The 20585-nt window shown below is 37.0% G+C and overlaps 1 protein-coding gene across 1 annotated transcript in view; it reads right to left on the bottom strand.

Moving 5' to 3' along the window:
• The window catches only part of LOC311627643 (disks large 1 tumor suppressor protein-like), a gene marked incomplete at its 3' end in the record, with an annotated part of 243407 nt that overhangs the window by 156113 nt on the left and 66709 nt on the right, over nt 1–20585 (bottom strand). The gene's annotated exons all lie outside the window — the stretch shown is intronic.

Below are 20585 nucleotides of genomic sequence, written 5' to 3'. Positions count from 1 at the left end.
TGCTGTGGGTAAAATGAAAATTACTGTTCTGTTTTATCACTAAGTATAGTAGAACATAACCCTGAACCTCACATTCATTAAGAAATAATAATGACTCGCTTACAGAGTTCTTTCTTCTTTCCCCATTTCATTTCCCTTTCCTTCCTCTTTGTCTATCCCAAAGGAAAAATCCCATCAGGAGAAACAGTGTCCTAAGATGAAGAGCTGAACTTGATGCTACACCAGGCTGAGCTAGAATCAATTTTGGGCACAAATCTACCCATCCACCAAGCCCTGCCCTTTTTCAAAGCTCTAAAATATACATTCCTTTTCTTCCCATCTCCCTCTACTCCTCACACATCCTCGCATCAAACATATTTTCATTGACAGAGCAATTTCAGTAAAGAATCCTCATCTTGTCCACTTCTCAGCACAATCACCAACTTAAAAGGAAAAAAACCCCACACACCTCACCATTAACTCTTCTTTGTGCTACTCCATAGCTTCCTACTGGTTTCTATAATTCCTTTTAATCTTAGCTCACAGTAATTCATTGCACATATTTCAGCCAAACTAACTTTTAAAAAAAAATACACATTGATGACACCTCTCCTTTGCTTTAAACCTAAAAACTTTTTCATATATTTGGAATAAAATTTAAACTACGTAACATTATAAGCAGAATCCTGCATGATCCTTCACTTGCATTCTTCTCCTACCATGTTCTAAGCCACGATCCTTCATCATTTCCCTCCACTCTGGCCTTTAGTCACTTCCTAGAAAATTCACTGTAAGCTTTCAACTGCAGGCCCTGTGTGTTTGCTGTTCCCTTTACCTGAAGCATATTTACCCGCTTCACATGGCTGCTTTTATGTTTTCCTTTTAATAGACCCAAAGTGAATTCGTTATCACTTGTGGCCCATATCATATTCTCATTATTGGTCCATACAAAGCCATATTTACTCATTTGATTTTTAGTTGATTTGACTATAATACAACAAATACCCACGAAAGCATCATTTAAAATAAAAACTAGAAAACTGACAGTAACTTGCATCAGCCTGAATCCTGCCCCTTCTGGTCCCTGCCTGCTCCTCTGAGAGATGACCACTCTTCTAAATCTCTTTTCATCGTTTCTTGCTTTTTAGGGTGTGTGTGTGTGTGTGTGTGTGTGTGTGTGGTGTCTGAGTATGTGTATGTATTATTACAAAGTGTATTTTAACTTTAAACATACTTTTATTTAAAACTAGAGGCCCAATGCACAAAATGTGTGCAAGAGTAGGCCTGGCTGCCTCGGCCCTCACTGCCCCAGCTGCCTAGCGGTTCTGCAGCCCTGCCCCCTGCCCACTGGTCATTTCAGAAGGTCGGTCCATCGTCCAGTCTAATTAGCATATTAGCTCTTTATTATATAGGATATGCTTTTATTTATCATGCTGTATTTTTAAACTTTTTCATTCAAAGTTATATTGCAAAGATTCACCCATATTCACACATATACATAAACACTAACATATAATTTTGTAAGCTATAAATATTTTGAGTCCTGAATAATATTGCATTGTGTGATTTGAACAAATTGTCCTTTTCTTATCAATCTGTAAGAATTCTTATATATTATTGACTGCTCACTCATTATTAGTTATATGTATCATGGATAACTTGTCCAAATTTATAACTTACATTTTCACTTTAAGATTTATTTTGAAAAAAGGAAGGTTATAATTAAAAATGTTTTACTTTAATAAGCATTCTTTATAATTTGCTTGAGGCAGTCTTTTCATTTTAAGCTTTAAACATCCCCCAGTATTGTATACTAAATATTTTAAATCTTGAATTTGACATTTAAATCCTTGACAAATCTGAAGTTTATTTGTAGTGTAAGGTAAATATTCAATTTTTCTAGTTTTATTTTTATAGTTAGATTTATTGAATAGTCCTCTGTCCCCCCCCATACATATTTTAAAATAAGCTAATCAAATTCAAATGAAAACTCTTTTAGAATTTTCATTGGAAATATGTTGAATCCATAGATAAATTTGGGATAACTGATGTTTTTCAGTTGGCTTTGTATACATTAAAGCAATATATATCTCCACTTAGTTTTTCTTTAATGACACTTATTTTAATTTTTGTAATTTTCCCTGTAGAACTATTATACACATTTTTTACACTTATGCCCAGATACTTAATATCCTCTGGTACTATACAACATAAGACTTAACCCTGAAGGAATTAGTAAAATAGATGATAAATATGAGTATAACAAAAAATGCAATTCCAAGATAAAGGGGATAGAAAATATAAAAGTAGAGTTCTGAGTTATGAAAAATAAAAGGAGAAACCTAACATGTCTAACTGGAGTTTTAAAAAAAATGAGAGAAAAGTAATACTTGAAGAATAGGAGGTGCTAACTTTCTAAAACTGATTAAAGACATGAACTGGTACATTAAAACTGCAAAGAATACATATGTTAATAACAACTAAAGAAAAAAATCACCTAAATCTTCTCAACAAGTAAAATAAAACAAAAAACTTAGTTTTTAAAGTACTGAGAGAAAATAGCTGCCAAGCTAGAATTATACACTTAAAACTATCATTCAAATAGAGCAAAACAGAAATTTTCAGACAGCAAAATTTGAGATAACTATCAAAGTTAGTCCCTCAATGAAAAAAAAGTTAGAATTCCTCATAAAGAAGGAATAAACACAAAAAGAAAACCTAAGGTACAAGGGGAAAAAATATGATAAGGGGCCGGGACCGGTTTGGCTCAGTGGATAGAGCAAGAGCCTATGGACTGAAAGGTCCCGGGTTCGATTCCGGTCAAGGGCATGTACCTTGGTTGCGGGCACATCCCCAGTGGGGGGTGTGCAAGAGGCAGCTGGTCGATGTTTCTTTCTCATCGACGTTTCTAACTCTCTGTCCCTCTCAATTCCTCTCTGTGTAAAATCAATAAAATATATATTTAAAAAAATATGATAAGGAAAGATTGCACTCTATGGATAAATCTAAAAAACACTAGCTGTATAAAATAACAACAGTAATATCGATCACTCTGATCCAAGATGGCAACCTAGGAGGTTCCTGAACACACCCATCCCATGGACACACCAAATCTATAGCTACACAAAGAACAGTTCCCTCTGAATGCAATCCAGAGGCTGAGCGGCTCCTGCACATCAGGCAAAGAGGAAAACTCAGCGCGAAGGTGGCAAAGATGCCCATCTCCATCTCCCATCTCCCATTCTTTCCCTGAAAGGACTATGTGTATATCTTAAAGCGGCAGTCTCAGGGGTCAGGCTCTGAAATTCATAACCTGTGACCTGTCCCAGAGACTGAGAGACTGGCAGGAAATATCCCCTCCTCCCCCAACTGTCTCCCTCTGCACAACTCCAAGTTGCCAGAATCTCCCTGAAAGCAGTTTATGCACTTACTTGTCTGAAGCCCCGTCTTTTATAACTGTAGCACCGAGGATACACCCCTTGATCACTTGGCTCTGGTGGCCAGTGGATCTTGCATTGGCAGGTTCAACACAACTCTACCAAATAAAGAAATAGTTCCTACCTGGCTATCCTCCTACTCTTGGAGCAAATGAGGAACAATGATCTTCCAGTCTTCCCCAGAAAGAGGGCAATTTACATATCTTAAAAGCTTTAGCCTGAAGTAATTCTTCTCATTAACATCTAGGGGCTAAGGGCTATGCTCTCCAGAGTCCCAGGAGGCCCACAGGAACATCATCTCCTTGTTCTCCCTGCTGCCTTCAGGTTCCCAGGGTCTCCCCAGAATGAGCAATACACATGCCTGGTGCCCCAGGTTTTGTGGCTGCCACCTACAACATGCCCACCTTGATGGCCTGGCTTTGATGGCCAGTAGGGCTTTGGCTTGCAGGTCCCAAACCAAAGAACACTTCTCAACCTGCCACTACTCTGAGGCTCAGCAAAGAGGGAGCATGAAGGAATACCCAGCTCCTGCTCTTTCCCTGAAAGGGATCTACTTCTATATTTTAAAAGCTGTTGCCTAAGGGCATGGCTTCTAATTAGCCTCCATCTAGGTGCTGATTGTGACCCACCCCTTTGGAACACCCACAGATTGTGGCACCCCAACTACTCAAAGCCACTAAGAACAAAGAGGGAAGCTTGGACAGTCATGAAAGTTTGAGAGACAACAAAGAGTTAATGCTAGGATAAATGATAAGATTCATTTCCTACTGGAGACCACTCCATCAAGACTGGGAGAGGTGACTCTTTTAATCTAATGCACTTAAAACAAGAGTCACACAAAAAGAAGAAGAAGGAGGAGGAGGAGGAAGAGGAGGAGGAGGAGGAGGAGGAGGAGGAGGAGGAGGAGGAGGAGGAGGAGGAGGAGGAGGAGGAGGAGAAGAGGAAGAAGAGGAATCTGATCCAAACAGAAGAACAGGGTAAAACTCCATTAACAGAACTTAATGAAAGGAAGATAAAAACAGAGTTCAAATAAATCACTATAAAGATGCTCGCCACGGTCAGAAAAACAAGTTATGAACAAAGTGAGAACTTAAACAAAAGGATAGAAAATATTTGAGAAGAACCAAACAGAAATCACAGAGCTGAACACATAACATAAATGGAAATTTCAATACAACAGTTCAACCTCAGACTCAATAAGGCACAAGAAAGGAAGAGCAAACTCAAAGGGAATAGAATTCATCCAATCATAGGAGAAAAAAAATTAAAAGGAATGAAGATAGCTTAAACAGATTGATTTTTGCATCACAGAGGTCCCAGAAAAAGAAGAGAGAAAAGAAGGCAGAAAGCTTATTCAGAATTAATGGATGAAAATTTCCTTAACCTACTCAAAGAAAAAGACCAAGAAGCTCAGAGAGTTACAAATAAGATGAATGCAAAGAAACCTCCACTAAAACACAATATAATTAATTTGTCAGAAGTTAAGACAAGGAGAGAATCTTAAAGATTCTTCTCAGCCAAAGAAAAACAACTTGATACATACAAAGGAACTCCCACAAGACTATTAGTATGATTTTCAGTAGAAACTTTGCAAGCCAAATGGGAGAGGCATAATATATTCAAAGTGCTGAAAGAATACTCTACCCAGAAAATGTCCTTGAGAATTAAAGAAAAAATAGAATTTTCCAGACAAGCAAAGCTGATGGAGTCCTTTGCCATTAGACTGGTATTATAAGAAATTTAAAGGAAATTTTTCAGGCTGAAAAGCAAGGACATTAATTGGTATCAGGAAAACATGTGAAAGCATAAATTAGACTGGTAAATGCAAGTATATAATTAAATTTAGAATACTCTAAAGCTCTATGGTGGTGGTATATGACAAATTGAACACAAAGGTTAAACACAAATGCATTAAAAATAAATATAAATAATGGACAGCCCAAAGACACAGGGTATAGGTTAGTGAAGACTTGGGGAGCGGGGGGGTCCTTCGAGGAGGAGAGTAAATGGAGGAGAAATGGGAGATATCTGTAATACTATCAACAACAGCAATATATATAGATAGATATAGAAGAAGAAAACTACAAAATAGGAAATGTCACATGTTTGATAGGGGTTACTATACAAAATATATAAGTAATTCATACAACTCAACAACCTAGAAAATCCAATTTAAAAATGGGCAGAGAAACTGAATAGACATTTTCCCAAAGACGACAGGGACATAAGAAGGTGTTCATCAGGGAAATGCAAATCAAAACCACAATGATCTACCGCCTCACACCTGCTAAAATGGCTATCATAAAAAAGACAAAAAAATAACAAGTGTGGGTGAGGATGTGGAAAAAAGTAAACCCTTGTTGGTGAGAGTGAAAATTGGTATGTCATTCTGGAGAACAGCATGAAGATTATTCAAAAAATTAAAAACAGGACTACCATATGATCCAGCAAACCCATGTCTAGACATATGGCTGAAGGAAATGAAAGCAGAATATCTAAGACAGTGGTCAGCAAACTCATTAGTCAACAGAGCCAAATACCAACAGTACAACAATTGAAATTTTTGAGAGCCAAAAACCGATTTCTGCTCATGGGCCACAAAGTTTCAATCGCACTGTACGTGCGCACCGCACGTGGTATTTTGTCGAAGAGCCACACTCAAGGGGCCAAAGAGCTGCATGTGGCTCAAGAGCCACAGCTTGCCAACCACTGATCTAAGAGATATCTGCACTCTCATGTTCATAGCATTATTATTCAAAATAGCCAAGACACAGAAAACAATCATCAATGGGTGATTGGATAAAGAAGATGTGGTATACATATACAAGAGAATATTATTCAGCCATAAAAAATAAATCAGCCCTGGCCAGTGTGACTCAGTTGATTGGAACATCATCTGGTACACCAAAAGGTGGAGGGTTCAAATCCCAATCAGGACACATACCCAGGTTGCAGGTTCAATCCCCATCTGGGTGGCATATGTGGAAGACAACCGATTGATGTTTCTCTTTCATATTGATGTCACTCTCTCTCCCTTCTTCTCTCTAAAACCAATTTTTTAAAATATATTTTTATTGATTTCAGACAGGAAGGGAGAGGGAGCAGGAGATAGAAATATCAATGATGAGCCGAAACTGGTTTGGCTCAGCAGTGGAGCGTCGGTCTGCGGACTGAGGGGTCCGGGTTCGATTCCGGCCAAGGGCATGTGCATTGGTTGCGGGAGCATCCCCGGTAGGGGGTGTGCAAGAGGCGGCTGGTTGATGTTTCTCTCTCATTGACGTTTCTAGCTCTCTATCTCTCTCCCTTCCTCTCTGTAAGAAAATCAATAAAATATATTTTAAAAAAGAAAAGAAAAAAAAAGAAATATCAATGATGAGAGAGAATAATTATCAGCTGCCTCCTGCATGCATCCAAAGGGGAAATGGAGCCAGCAATTCAGCATGTGTCCTGACCAAAATGGAACCTTGATCTCTAAACATTAAACCACCCCAGCCAGGCTAATATAATTTTTTTTAAAAGAAAAGAAATCATGTCATTTTTAACAATATGAATGGATGATGAGTGCCTTATACTAAATTAAATATTACAGACAAGGAAAGAAAAATAGCTCATGCTGTCATTTACATGTACAATCTAACTTTAAAAAAACACCTCAAACTCATAGAAACTGAGAAATAAAAAGTAGTTGCCAGGGGCTGGGAGGTAGGGGAACTAGGGAGAGACTCGTAAAAGGTCTAAACTTTCAGCTCTAAGATGACTATAGTTGATAACTCTACTATAATTGGAATTTGCTGAGTAAAATATAAATGTTCTTACACAAAAATTTAAAAATCAATCAACCAATATATAGTGATATGTTCATTACCTGGATGAGGTAAATCTTTTCACACTATATATGAACATCAAATCATCACAATGTACACTTTAAATATCTTTCTTTTAATTTTATTTTTAATTACAGTCTACATTTAATATTATTTTGTATTAATTTAAGGTGTACAGCATAGTGATTAGACAATCATATGCTTTACAAAGTGATCCCCCCAATATTTCCAGTACCTACCTAACACCATACATATATTATTGGCTATATCCCCTTTGCCATGCTTTATACCCTATAATATTTTGTAACTACCAACATGTTCTCCTTAATATTTTCACTTTTTCCACCCTTTTACCTTTCCTTCTGACAATTTTTCAATTACCCTATATAATAAAAGCCTAATATGTTAAGTGTCCAGTAATCCAGGCATCCGTTCAACCAATTAAAGCATAATATGCTAATGATATGCTAAGGCCACTTAACTTTTCACTTTGACATGCACTAACCACCATGGGGCAGACAGTTGACCGGTTGACCATTCACTATGATGTGCACTGACCACCAGGAGTTAATTGCTGCTGGGTTCCGGCTGATTGGGACTAGGTAAGACAGGTTGGATGCTCCCTGGAGCCCCACTGCATCCATCCCTGGCCCTTTTTACAATATGTACCAATGGGGTCTCTCAGGCTGGCCTGTGCCCTCTTACAATCCAGGACCCCTTGGAGGATGTCGGAGAGCCGGTTTCAGCCCCATCCTGCAGACCAGGCTGAGGGACCCCACTGGCACACGAATTTGTGCACCAGGCCTCTAATACCTCAATAAAGCTGAAAAGGAAATAGAAGTTACAAAAAGTTGTCTCATATATGTGGGTCTGGGATAAATAAAGACAGTATAAGATGAAACCAAAACTCAACAAAGTACAAGCAATAAGGTGCCCAATGCTAGTAAAGTAATTTGGTATTTTTTCAAAGCACAATAAGACATTAACTGTTATTTTCACTTAGCTCTGATTTTTTTAAGTATGCATATATGGAAATATAGCAGGAAAGAAATGAGAATCAGATTTGCATTAAAAAGATACTTCTGACTGCACTCGTGAAAGATGGATTAGAAGAGCTCATGCCAAGAACTATTTATAAAATTTAAGTAAAAGATGGTAATGTCTGTGAAAATAACCAGTAAATTGTCTTACATACACTGTTTTCTCAGTTATAAAGTATACATGATTACCAAATCAACTCATCCGAAACAAAAGTATAGGGATGATACATTGAAACACTTTGGTTTCTTACATAAAATGAAATGTCACAGAAAGAAAAACAGCCAATATCTGTCATCCACCGATAACATAAAACAGACATTAAGCCATGCATGTAAATTCGATTTAGGTGTCTACATTCATCTAACCCTGTTTTGCTATTGCTCGGTGATAACATTCTATACGAATCATCAACGTTTTATCTATCAAATGTCCTCTTAAGCAGGAGTTTTAAGACCAATAATTATGATAAATATGAATTTACCTTCTACATACACTTGCTAGGAACAAATTTTCCTTAGTTCATGTCCTCCGCACCCTCCACTTCCATAAGCACACCTGCCAAAAACTACATTCAACCCTCAGTATATGTGTCTTCACCATTCACTTCACTATTATTAATGTGAATAAACTAAAATTCTGGACCATAAGGTGCTTACAATGCTTAAGGTGCTTACAACTTTTGTCCAATTAAGATCTATTTTAAATTCAAAATAATACAAAAAGCTATACAGTGCAACCTGGATCTATAACATTCAAGAGACAGAAAAGGAGAATACTAAGTTTGGATAGGAATAGAAAATCTGTGAGTGAATAAATTAACATTCTGCCCATGCCAGAATAGAAAGGAAGAATAACATATTTAGGCTTTCTTCCTTGATTAAGTAGCTTTTTTTTTTTCCTTTTTAATGTTCTCTAAAAGCCCAAATTATATTAAGATTTAGTAGGGAGAGTCAATGTATTTGATTAGGATAACTAAATGGAAAATAGATTTCAATCAGTAAAATTATTGGGATTGCACCCTACAAATTACAGAAAATTTAATGCTATTTTAAAACAAATTACATAACCTTATTCTGCAATCAAGCTGAGTTGATTCTATTTCTTTCTTGTCATCTTCTGTTAAACTGGACTATATCTAGACTGTGATAATAATTTATTATCATGCTTTAACTCCTCACTAACCAGTGCCGGAAGCCTATTCCAGCATGTCATAATTGCAAGAGTTTCATCAAAAGGTTGATGGAACTTGGGGACTTAATAAGGGATGAGTCACATATGTTATCACCTGCTTGGAATGGCTGAAAGGCATTTCCCCAAACGTGAAAAGGATAATTGCTTGCTGCCAGACAGCTCAGGGCATCTTAATCTACATTATTGACTCCTCCTAGCCAAACACCTGAACAGCCGAGGTAATTCCCGAATCTGACAATGGATTCTGTACCTAATTCTACCCTTTGAAGTGTATATCTCTACCTTGCCTTAGGACAAATTGTGCTAATAAAAAGCAAGGGGTCCTGAGTTAATAAAAAGCAAGGAGAACTTGATTTATTTAGCCAGGCTCCTCTGCACCCCCCTCCTCACCCACCCCAATGCCTTTCAAAATTATTTTTCATCTTTGGACTCTTATTTAATCTACGCACAGCCCTTCTCCAAATTTCTAAACCCTTCTAGATGCCGGATCAAGATCACCAGCATTAAACCAGATTTCCCAAACCTAAATTTTTATTATCATTTGTGGACAGAAGACCCACAAAACCTCACAAACATCCACTACATGAGTAACAGCTTAACAAACAGGGCTCAGTTATCATCATACAAAAACAAAAGAAACATCACAAAGCAGGAGCGGCAAACTTAAATATTCCATCTTCCTTTTTTCTTTTTCTTCAGATATTCCTTTTACCTTACTTAACTAACAAAATGTATACCAAGTCCTAAGGGGTTCTAATAATACCATGTTTCTCTTTCTCACTGAGGAGAGGACACATAACTGATACGCAGTTCATTGATCATCATCATTTTTAGCACTTATATACTGAGGCACTATGAATTAAGCATTAACATAGATACTATTACTATCCCCACTTTAGTCCTAGAGGCTAAGAAGTTCACAAAACTGAGGTGATGGTTTAGGGATTGCTGAAACTTACACAGGTAGTAAGTGGTGAAATTGGTGTTCAATTGGGCCTAACTCCAGAGCCCAAATTTTTTTCATATATATATATATATATATATATATATATATATATATATATATATATATAATTTTTTATTGATTTCAGAGAGGAAGAGAGAGAGATAGAAACAACAATGAAGAGAATCATTGATCAGTTGCCTCCTCCTACATGCCCCTACTAGGGATTGAGCCCACCACCCGGGCATGTGCCCTTGACCAGAATCGAACCCAGGACCTTTCAGTTTGCAGGCTGATGCTCTATCCACTGAGCCAAACCAGCTAGGGCAGAGCTCACATACTTGGCCACATATTAATCATACTGGCCAGGTTCTTGTCACTGTAAAATATCTTGGTTCTTTGCCTACAGAATTCATATTTTGTTTATTAACCACTTTTTTAAAGGATGTTGCTTTATATCAGAATTATCTATGTTTACCTGTAGAGAGAGTGACTCCTACCCAAAATTCAGCTACACTAAAACCAAGACGGGTGAAAATAAAGCAGAGCAACAGAAAAAGAGACCATCAAAGCTTTACATGTATTTGACAACTCTGTTTAAAATAAAGCAATGAATACATAGGAAAAAACTAATGCATAGCTCTCTAAGAGATAAAGAAAAAATAAGCATCCATTGTGAAAAGTGCTACAAGAAGAATATGTACAGCATCTATATCCAAAAGTAAAAAGTATCTCCCACAAGGAAATAAGAAAATGGCTTCAAAATATGAAAATGGAATTGTCTTGAACAACAAGTAATAGAATTCTGGGCATTCAGAAGGGAGAAAGAGCAACCAGATGGATTTAAAAAAAAAAAAAAATACATGCCAAGGGAAAGGTCAGAATTAATGGATCTCTTAAAAAAAAAAAAAAAAAAAAAAAAAAAAAAAAAAAAAACTATAGGGCAACACAACCTATGAATAAAGAACACTGGTAAAATCAAGCTGGAAAGGCAGGTGCAGACCAGATCACAAAAGCTCAAAATACCACACTAAGAATTCTGCACTTATTTTTAAATTATATGTATTGAGGTGGCATTAATTAATAATACTGTATAGGTTTCAGGTGTGCCTCTGTATACTGCATTATGTGCCCACCACATAAAGTCAAAGCTTTCATCACCATATATTTGGCCCCTTTTACTATCCCCTACCTACCTCCCGTCGGATAACCACCATACTATTATTTATGTCTATGAGTTTCTGTTTGTTTTTCTTGTTTGTTCACTTGTTGCTTTCAGTTTTATATCCCACATATCAGTGAAATAATATGGTTCTTAACTTTGTATGTCTAACTTATCTCGCTTAGAAAAATATTCTCAAGATCCATCCATATTGTCATAAATGACAGTATTTCATCTTTTTTTTATGACTGTGTAGAATATATTCCATTGTATATATGTACCACACCTTCTTTATCTAGGAAAGGATACTTTGGTTGTTTCATGTCTTGCAACCAGGAATAATGCTGCAATGAACATAGGGATGAATATGTCTTTGTGAATAAATGTTTTCAAACTTTTCAGGTAAATATCCAGAAGAAAGGTGCTGGGTCTTGTTCTTAATTTTTTGAGGAGGCTCCATACAATTTCCATAGTGGCTGTGAGGAAATGAAAACATTCCCACCAGCAGTGAACGAGGGTTCCTTTTTCTCCACAACCTCTCCAACAATTGTCATTACTTGTCTGGTTGATAATAGCCATTATAATAGGTGTGAGGTGATATCTCACTGTAATAGCTAGTGAAGTTGAGCATCTTTTCATATATCTGTTGGCCATTTGTATGTCTTCTTGAGAGAAGTGTCTGTTCAGGTCCTCTGCCGATTTCTTAATTGGATGTTTGTTTAGTGGTGAGTTGTATATGTTCTTTATAGAGTTTTGATTTTTATCCCCTTGTTGGAGCTGTTGTTTGCAAATATCTTCTCCCATTTGGTTGGCTGCATTTTTGTCTTATAGGCAGTTTCCTTTGCTGTGCAAAAGCTTTTCGGTTTAATGAACTTAGTATAGACCTTGATCTTAGGAGGATTTTATGAATTTGACCCCAGGGAATAGGAGGCAAAATCAAACAGGACTAACATATATACTTTAAAAAAGAGCATTCTGGTAAAGTTCTATTGGTACCGAGGATTTTTAAAATAAAGATTTCTCTTAAAATGATGAAAGGATGACAGTAAAGTTAATTTTTTAAAATATGGGGCTGGAATGAGGTGGAGGTGGCTAAAATTGTATTCAATGCATATAAAACATTTAAAACTAAATGAGACTAATGTGTTTGCAAATCTAGTATGACACTCATTTTCCATAGCAATTTAGAATTACACTGAATTAGACTCCACACTGAATACTTCAAAAATATGCTATTGAGATAATGCGTCACTGGACAAGTCCACATATTTTTTTTAATGTACGTCTAAAATTACTTTATATTCCATTTGACACCGAAATTACAAAATAGTTCTTCAAACATGTGCTCAGTGTTACAAACGATGAGGTTGTCTCTAAGTCTCCAGGCCTAACTGCATTATGGATGAACTATTTTGTAACACTTGCAGCAATGTTTTTATACAAAAATCCCCCCATGTAAATTTTCTTCATGAACTATTGCCAGTTGACATATTCCACAATTCTACCTGTTTCTTAGTGCTCACGGAAATAGTTAAGAAAATCATAATAGCTCACAGTTTCTGCACATGAGTTACATGCCCGACAATGTGCTAAGCATTTTGCATGCACTATCTCATTTAGTCCTCAGAGCCACACCATAAAATAACTATAATTAGAAGGATAAGTGACTTGCAGAGGGTCACACACGGCAACCAGTAAAGCCAGAATCAGAACCCCAAAAGAGTAAATCCAGAGCCCATAATCTTAACCACTTTGTCCATGGATTTAAATAATTTCAATCTACAAAATGGACTCTCAAGTACATCTCTCTCAGTCAATGTGCAGACCCCAAGAGATCTTTAAAGTACCCATGCACATCACTTGAAACCATCCATTCAACAATCATTTATTCAATAAGTATTTTGTATATAATATATCAAAGAGTCTGGAATATGAAATTCTCCCTCCCCCCAACTGGTGGGCGGAGTTATGACATTACTGGCATCTGCCACAGAGACAACCCCAAGACATTGAACCACCAATCAATGCGTGCTGAAGTGCCTTGGAGCCCACCCCTTCCTGTTCCACCCTGGCTCCAACCTTTTCTTGTTCCTCCCCTCAAAAGGCTCCCCTGACCCTCCACTTACTGCTCTCTCCATCTCCATTTGTGGAGGCAGCCCGGCTGGGTCCTTTTCCTCTCCCCCTCCTTTAATTCTGATTTCTCTACCTCCATAATAAGTCCCGCTCATTACTGGGGTATAAACTTTACTTTAATAAAAAAAAATAATAATAATAAGTATTTTGTGTGTATCTATTATATGTTAGATAGTATTCTAGGTACTAGAGAAAAAGCAATGAGCAGAACAGGTGAAATATTCACAGACAACATTCTAGTGGGAAATAAAAAAAAAATGTACAATACAAAACCAAATAGGTCATGAATGTTTGAGCAAAATAAAGTATGCTCAGGATTGTCATGCAAGTATTTTTTCTCACTATCAGAATGGTGTCAGCCATACATAGTCTTATAATTGTATGTACTATACTATGTTGTACGTATTGATTCACATCTCTTTCCTCTACTACACTGTAAGCTTATTCATCTTGTTACCCCAAGCACCCAAAACAAATCTGGCCCTATTTCTAAGATGCACTTAGTAAAGTTTAAAAAAAAAAATACATGCTTAATATTGCTATGTGTAGCACAATAAAGTAGCAGAATTAGCAGAAAAGGTTAACAAGGTAGATATGAATTTAATCATGAACATCCTCCTATGCTCAGTCAAGGAGTAAATATTTTTATCCTGCAGGTAATAAACTGCATGGACAGAAGAAAAAAATGTTAATATATTTTATTGATTTTTTACAGAGAGGAAGAGAGAGGGAGAGAAAGTTAGAAATATCAATGAGAGAGAAACATTGATTAGCTGCCTCCTGCACACCCCTACTGGGGATGTGCCAGCAACCAAGGTACATGTCCTTGACTGGAATCGAATATGGGACCCTTGAGTCTGCAGGCCAACGCTCTATCCACTAAGCCAAACCAGTCAGCGCCAGAAGAAAGTTTCAGATCCAGGGATACCTGAGCCCTATTTCACACCCACCAATCAGATGTACAAATTTGGAAAACTTATTTCACTACCAGGTCCCTTAAATTTCTTCATCAGGTAATGGGGATAAGAGTAACTATCTTACAGATTTGGTATGAGAATTAAAGACAGTGCTTATAATGCATGTAAAACAGTGCCTGGCACACACAAAAAGACCCCCAATAAATGGTCTTTTTATCATCCCTATAAATGACATAAGAAAGAACATGAACAAGTCTGTTTTAAACATATTCCTCTGTGAGGGAATGAAGGATACATTTCCAAGAAAAAAAAAAGAAGAAGAAGAAAGGGAGAGGGAGAGGTAGAAACATCAATGATGAGAGAGAATCATTGATCAGCTGCCTCTTGCACATGCCCCACTGGGCAACCAGGGCATGTGCCCTTGACTGGAATTGAACCAAGGACTCTCCAGACCACTGGCAGATGCTCTATCCACTGAGCCAAACCAGCTAGGCACAAGCATGTCAAACTCACAGCCGGTGGGCCACATGCCGCTATTAAATAAACTGCTCTGAGTTTGATGTGCTTGAATTGCTAGGGCAACAAGGGACTAATTTAACTTCTCCAGAAAAAAAAAACACAGAAGATTCACCTCAACTATGGAAGAAACAATGAGGATGGTCCAGAGAATAAACATGAGGGTATTTAGAAAAACAATTGATAGGGCTTGGTAACTAATCTGATAAGGGAGATTGTTAAATAACAATGAAGAATAGTTAGAAATGTAAATAGGTTAAAGATCAGATGTGTCAAATAAGTGGTGGTTTTTTAATAATAAAAAGATATTCTAAGAGCATGATAGCAAGGTCAGTAGGTTGAGAAAGGTGAATGGGATGAGCCCAGACCAAGGTGTGACAGATCTAGTTACAAAGCAAACCATGGAAAGAGATATTAGAAAGCAGGAGTTTCTACCTTGTAGGAAATTAGATGAAAAGGCAGAAAGGCTTACTCATGAAAGATATGTGATCATTGAAGGCATTTCCATTAATAAAGAGCTTAGAGAACCAATTAGCGCTGAAAATCCAATTAAGTTTATGTGAAATACTATTGATTTGATCAAGTTTTGAGGTCTCAAACTTGACTTCTCAAGTAAAAAATATGGTCTGATTTTTTTTTTTAATCCATGTTTATTTTCTTTTACTTTGGGTTCATATTCAAGACAACATTTCACACAGTTCAAGCCACTTGGGTTTCATGTGGCATAGAAAGTAGATACACAAATAATATAAAGGAAGGAATAAATATAAATCCTGAGTGCATTATTTTGTTTAAATTTTATTAGTTCAGCCGAAACCGGTTTGGCTCAATGGATAGAGTGTCAGCTTGGGGACTGAAAGGTCCTGGGTTCGATTCCGGTCAAGGGCATGTACCTTGGTTGTGGGCACATCCCCAGTAGGGGGTGTGTAAGAGGCAGCTGATCGATGACTCTCTCTCATCGATGTTTCTAACTCTCTATCTCTCTCCCTTCCTCTCTGTACAAAATCAATAAAATATATATATTTTTAAAAAGTTTAAAAATAAATAAATAAATAAATTTTATTAGTTCAAGTGATTGCCTACCTTAGATAGAGTTAAAATAACTTATTTTATGTTAAAATAATCATAATGTTTTTTACAAGAAAAAAATAAAGGTCAAATAGAACTTGTAAAGAAATATGTAAAGGTGTATAAATGTATTTCACTCATTATTATTAGTCAAAAATTGGGATCTATCCAAGGACTTAAAACTATCTGTGCCTTAATAAAATTGAAAAAACATTATTATTATGTCTAACAATAACTTTAATGACATTGTTATCTGCTTCAGAATTAACGGCTACTGATGTTCACTTCAAATTTTCAAAGAGTGATGACTTCAATAAACCATTAAACAAGCTTATACTTTATCAACAAGTAATAGGAAAGCTATTTAATAGTGTATGACCTTGAACAAGTTTTTTGACCTCTCTGTGCCTCCGTTTCCTCACCTGAAATTAAGGGAATCATTACTGTACCTTTAAGATTCCTTACAACACTAACATTCTATGAATCCATAAAATAATAAATTATGACACTGTAAGTATTTTCTCAACACACAGTTTTTGCTTACAGGGAAACTACTACCTTATTAAAGTGACAGAAAGGTGCTCAGATCATTGCGTGATAAAACCTGTAATACTTTGAATACAAAGTATTATGGAAGCACATCAGGTTAGCCCTATAGGACAGGAACTAGGCTTCGATGAGTTCATGGGTCTCCTCATCAATTGCGAAAACACTTCTATCTAAAATACAAAACACCTTTCACTCTTTGTGGACATGAGAATTTTAAAATAAGCCCTTTTCTAAACCACTTTAGAACTGGCTTCTTCAGGGTCACACATATTGGTACAATAATGCGTTGTATACAATACACAAAGGCATCTAGACAAGGAGATAGGTTGGTTTTTGGCTATTAGTCAAGTCATGCATCCTCTCATGAGGCTCTGGTGGAAGGATCTATTTTCTTTACACAAAGTTACCACCTTCTTTTCAAGCCAACTACCCTTAGGGATAGATCTGTCCAGAAAGGGTATTCTTCTCATGAATTCATTTATACTAGCAGAGTGCTTGAGTTTTCCTCTTTAAAGGTATTATATACATCTGGGACTAATACACCAAAGTTTGCTTTGGTTCTGCTTTACTTCAGCAACCATTCTTATACTCCTTACGGGGGGGGGGCCTTGATAGTTCATCACTAGGATCACTTTCCTAATTCTATTTGCCTGAGGCTGTATATTAGTAGTCAACTTGGACTATTTTGTCCCTATGTGCATTACTGCCACTCTCACACACTACTACTTTTTTTAAAAAGTAAATATTGTTGAAAGAATTACATATGCCTCTTCCCCCCCCCCCCCTTGTCTCTTTCTAGCCCGCCCTGTCCATCACCCCAGGCCTTCAACACCCTATTGTCTGTGTCAAAGGGTTATGCATTTATGCATACAATTTCTTTGGTTTATCTCTTCCCACCCATCCACCTCTGCCTTCCCTCTGAAGTTCCACAGTCTCTTCTAAGCTTCTATGTCTCTGGATCTATTTTGTTCATCAGTTTATTTTGTTCATTAGATTCCACATATGAGTGAGATCATGTGATACTTGTCTTCCTCTGACAGGCTTATTTCGCTCAGCATAATACTCTCCAGGTCCCTCCATGATGTCTCAAACTTGACTTCTCAAGTAAAAAATACAGTCTGATTTTTCTTCTTTCTTACTTTTGCATAGTATTTCATGTTGTAAATGTACCACACTACTACTTTTAAAGCCATTCACTTAGACTTAGTTGTATTATAATTTCCTGAATTTGATCCCTTGAGTGGGAAAGGGTGGTAGACAATTCAGGACTTCTTTATTTTCAGAGACTTCCTGCCCTTTCCGTACTCCAATCATATATAAAATGAACTTTAGAAATTAGACTGAGATTTTCAAAATAATGAGATAATTAAAATAAAAACTCTTAAAATAAGGTATTCTCTCCTTACTACTCATTAAAATCATTTGTAAAAAGATAATGCTGAAAATGTCTACATCCAAATCCTGACCCCACCACATGTAGTGACATGGACTTGGAAAAATTAAACTCTCGGACAGTTTCTGTATTTGTAAACTCGGGTAATAATTCCTCCTTTGAGGGACAGTTATGAAGGTTAAGAGCACCTGGCATGCAGTAAACATTAGCTCAAAGGCCATTCTTCTCTTTTGTTAAAAAAGATATCAAGCCGAAACCGGTTTGACTCAGTGGCTAGAGCATCGGCCTGCGGACTGAAAGGTGTCGGGTTCAATTCTGGTCAAGGGCATGTGCCTTGGTTGCGGGCACATCCCCAGTAGGGGGTGTGCAAGAGGCTGCTGATCGATGATTCTCATCGATGTTTCTAACTCTCTGTCCCTCTCTCTTCCTCTCTGTAAAATATCAATAAAATATATCTTTTTTTAAAAAGAAAAGAAAGATATCAAAATAACTGGCTGTGTGGTCTTGCCAATAAACTATTTATATAAAAAGAAAATTTCCTTGGGGCATTACTTACATTTTTAGATTTTAGCTTTTTTATTGTTATTATATTATTTGTTATCAATTAATGTAAATGAAAATCCTCCCCTTCATTTCATGTCATATAAATGAAATAACTGTTTTAAAAAATAAAATGCCTGCCTCTCTTAAAAAAGAAAACACTAATGCAATTATTTTTAAATGCCAAGTATCTAACTCATATGGCATTATAAACATAAGAAATAATAACAACTTTTGGCCCAAATTTTAAAACAAGAATTATAAGATGATGATGATGCTGTTACTCCGTTATCCTGGATTCCACAATAGGCAGCACACTGCTGACCTGCTGGTGGAGAGGCTCTCTGAAGTGAGGAAACAGGCAGGTCACCCGCAGGCTCCGAGCCCAGGAGCACAAGGCAATTCTGCATCAAACAAGGTGAACTGAGAACAATAGGAACTGTCGCCCCTGGTTTCTGTAACCCACGCCAGCACTTGACTTTTTATTTTTTAATATCTGCCTTGTGCCAGCACTTCAGGGCATTCAAAAATGAATCACACCTGAAAAATTAGTCTCTCACCCAAGAGCTCACAATTCAATAGAGCAAAGAAAGTAGACTGTAGTGCTGCTACACACAAGGGGGTTTTAAAGAGCAATGAAAATGCATGAGAAGGCTAGAAGACAAAGATCTGCTGGGCGGAGGCAGCCTGGTATGAGGCTTTGACAGGAAGAGAAGTGGGAGGGCATCTGTGAAGGCTTGCAAGTACAATGAAATCAGCCTGTGACTAAGTCAGGCCTCATGGAGGCAGAGTGGTGGGGTGAGATACTCAGTGAGAGATAAAATGGAAGAGGAAGACTTTTTAGCTCACTCTGGAGTAGATAACAATGACATACTAAACAATCCATGGATGAATTCTGTTGAATCTCACAACAATCCCCCCTTTATTTTTATTTTATTTTATTTTATTTATTTATTTATTTATTTTTAAATCTATTTTATTTTCTTTTATTTTTATTTTTAAATAGATTTTAATTGATTTCAGAGAAGAAGGGAGAGGGGGAGACAGAGATAGAAACAGCAATGATGAGAGGAAATCATTGATCAGCTGCCTCCTGCACGCCCCACACTGGGGATCGAGCCCACAACCTGGGCATGTGCCCTTGGCTGGAATCCAACCTAGGACCCTTCAGTCCACAGGCCAACACTCTGTCCACTGAGCGAAATCAGCCAGGGCTCACAACAAACCCTTGAGGAAGATGCTAATACCTCTTTTATAGATGAATAAACTAAAAAACAGAAGTGTTAATCAACTTTTCCAAAGCCATATAGGTAGAATAAAAGCATAATTAATGTTTAGTATATCTTTTTATTATTATTATTCATTTAGAGATGAAAACTCCCAGAAAAGAAGACAGCAGAGGGGTAGAAGGGGCCAAGGGGGAGGAAAGGGGGGAGATATGTAATACTTTCAACAATAAAGATTTAAAGATAAATAAATAAAATCAATAAATACATACTGAAAAATAAAACTAAAAAAGAAGAAAAAGTCGAAACTGGTTTGGCTCAGCGGTAGAGCATCGGTCTGCGGACTGAAAGGTCCCAGGTTCGATTCCGGTCAGGGGCATGTACGTTGGTTGCAGGCACATCCCCAGTAGGGCGTGTGCAAGAGCTGGTCGATGTTTCTCTCTCATCAACGTTTTCAGCTATCTCTCTCTTTTCCTCTCTGTAAAAAATCAATAAAATATATATTTAATAAAAAATAAAAAAAAAGATGAAGAAGAAGAAGAAAAAGGAGGAGGAGAAGACAGCAGCAAGTTCGAAGGAGCTAGTTTTACAGAGCTTCCTGGAAGATTTTCCAAGGCTAGTTTTTCTGATCTTTCTTTCCCATTGGAAGCAGGATAGAGTTAGGCC

The sequence above is a fragment of the Pipistrellus hanaki genome (assembly GCF_964339955.1).
Source record: "Pipistrellus hanaki genome assembly, chromosome: 9".
In the NCBI taxonomy this organism is placed as follows: Eukaryota; Metazoa; Chordata; class Mammalia; order Chiroptera; family Vespertilionidae; genus Pipistrellus; species Pipistrellus hanaki.
Note: the sequence above shows the minus strand (reverse complement) of the source record. Positions and strands in the feature narration are given on the sequence as shown.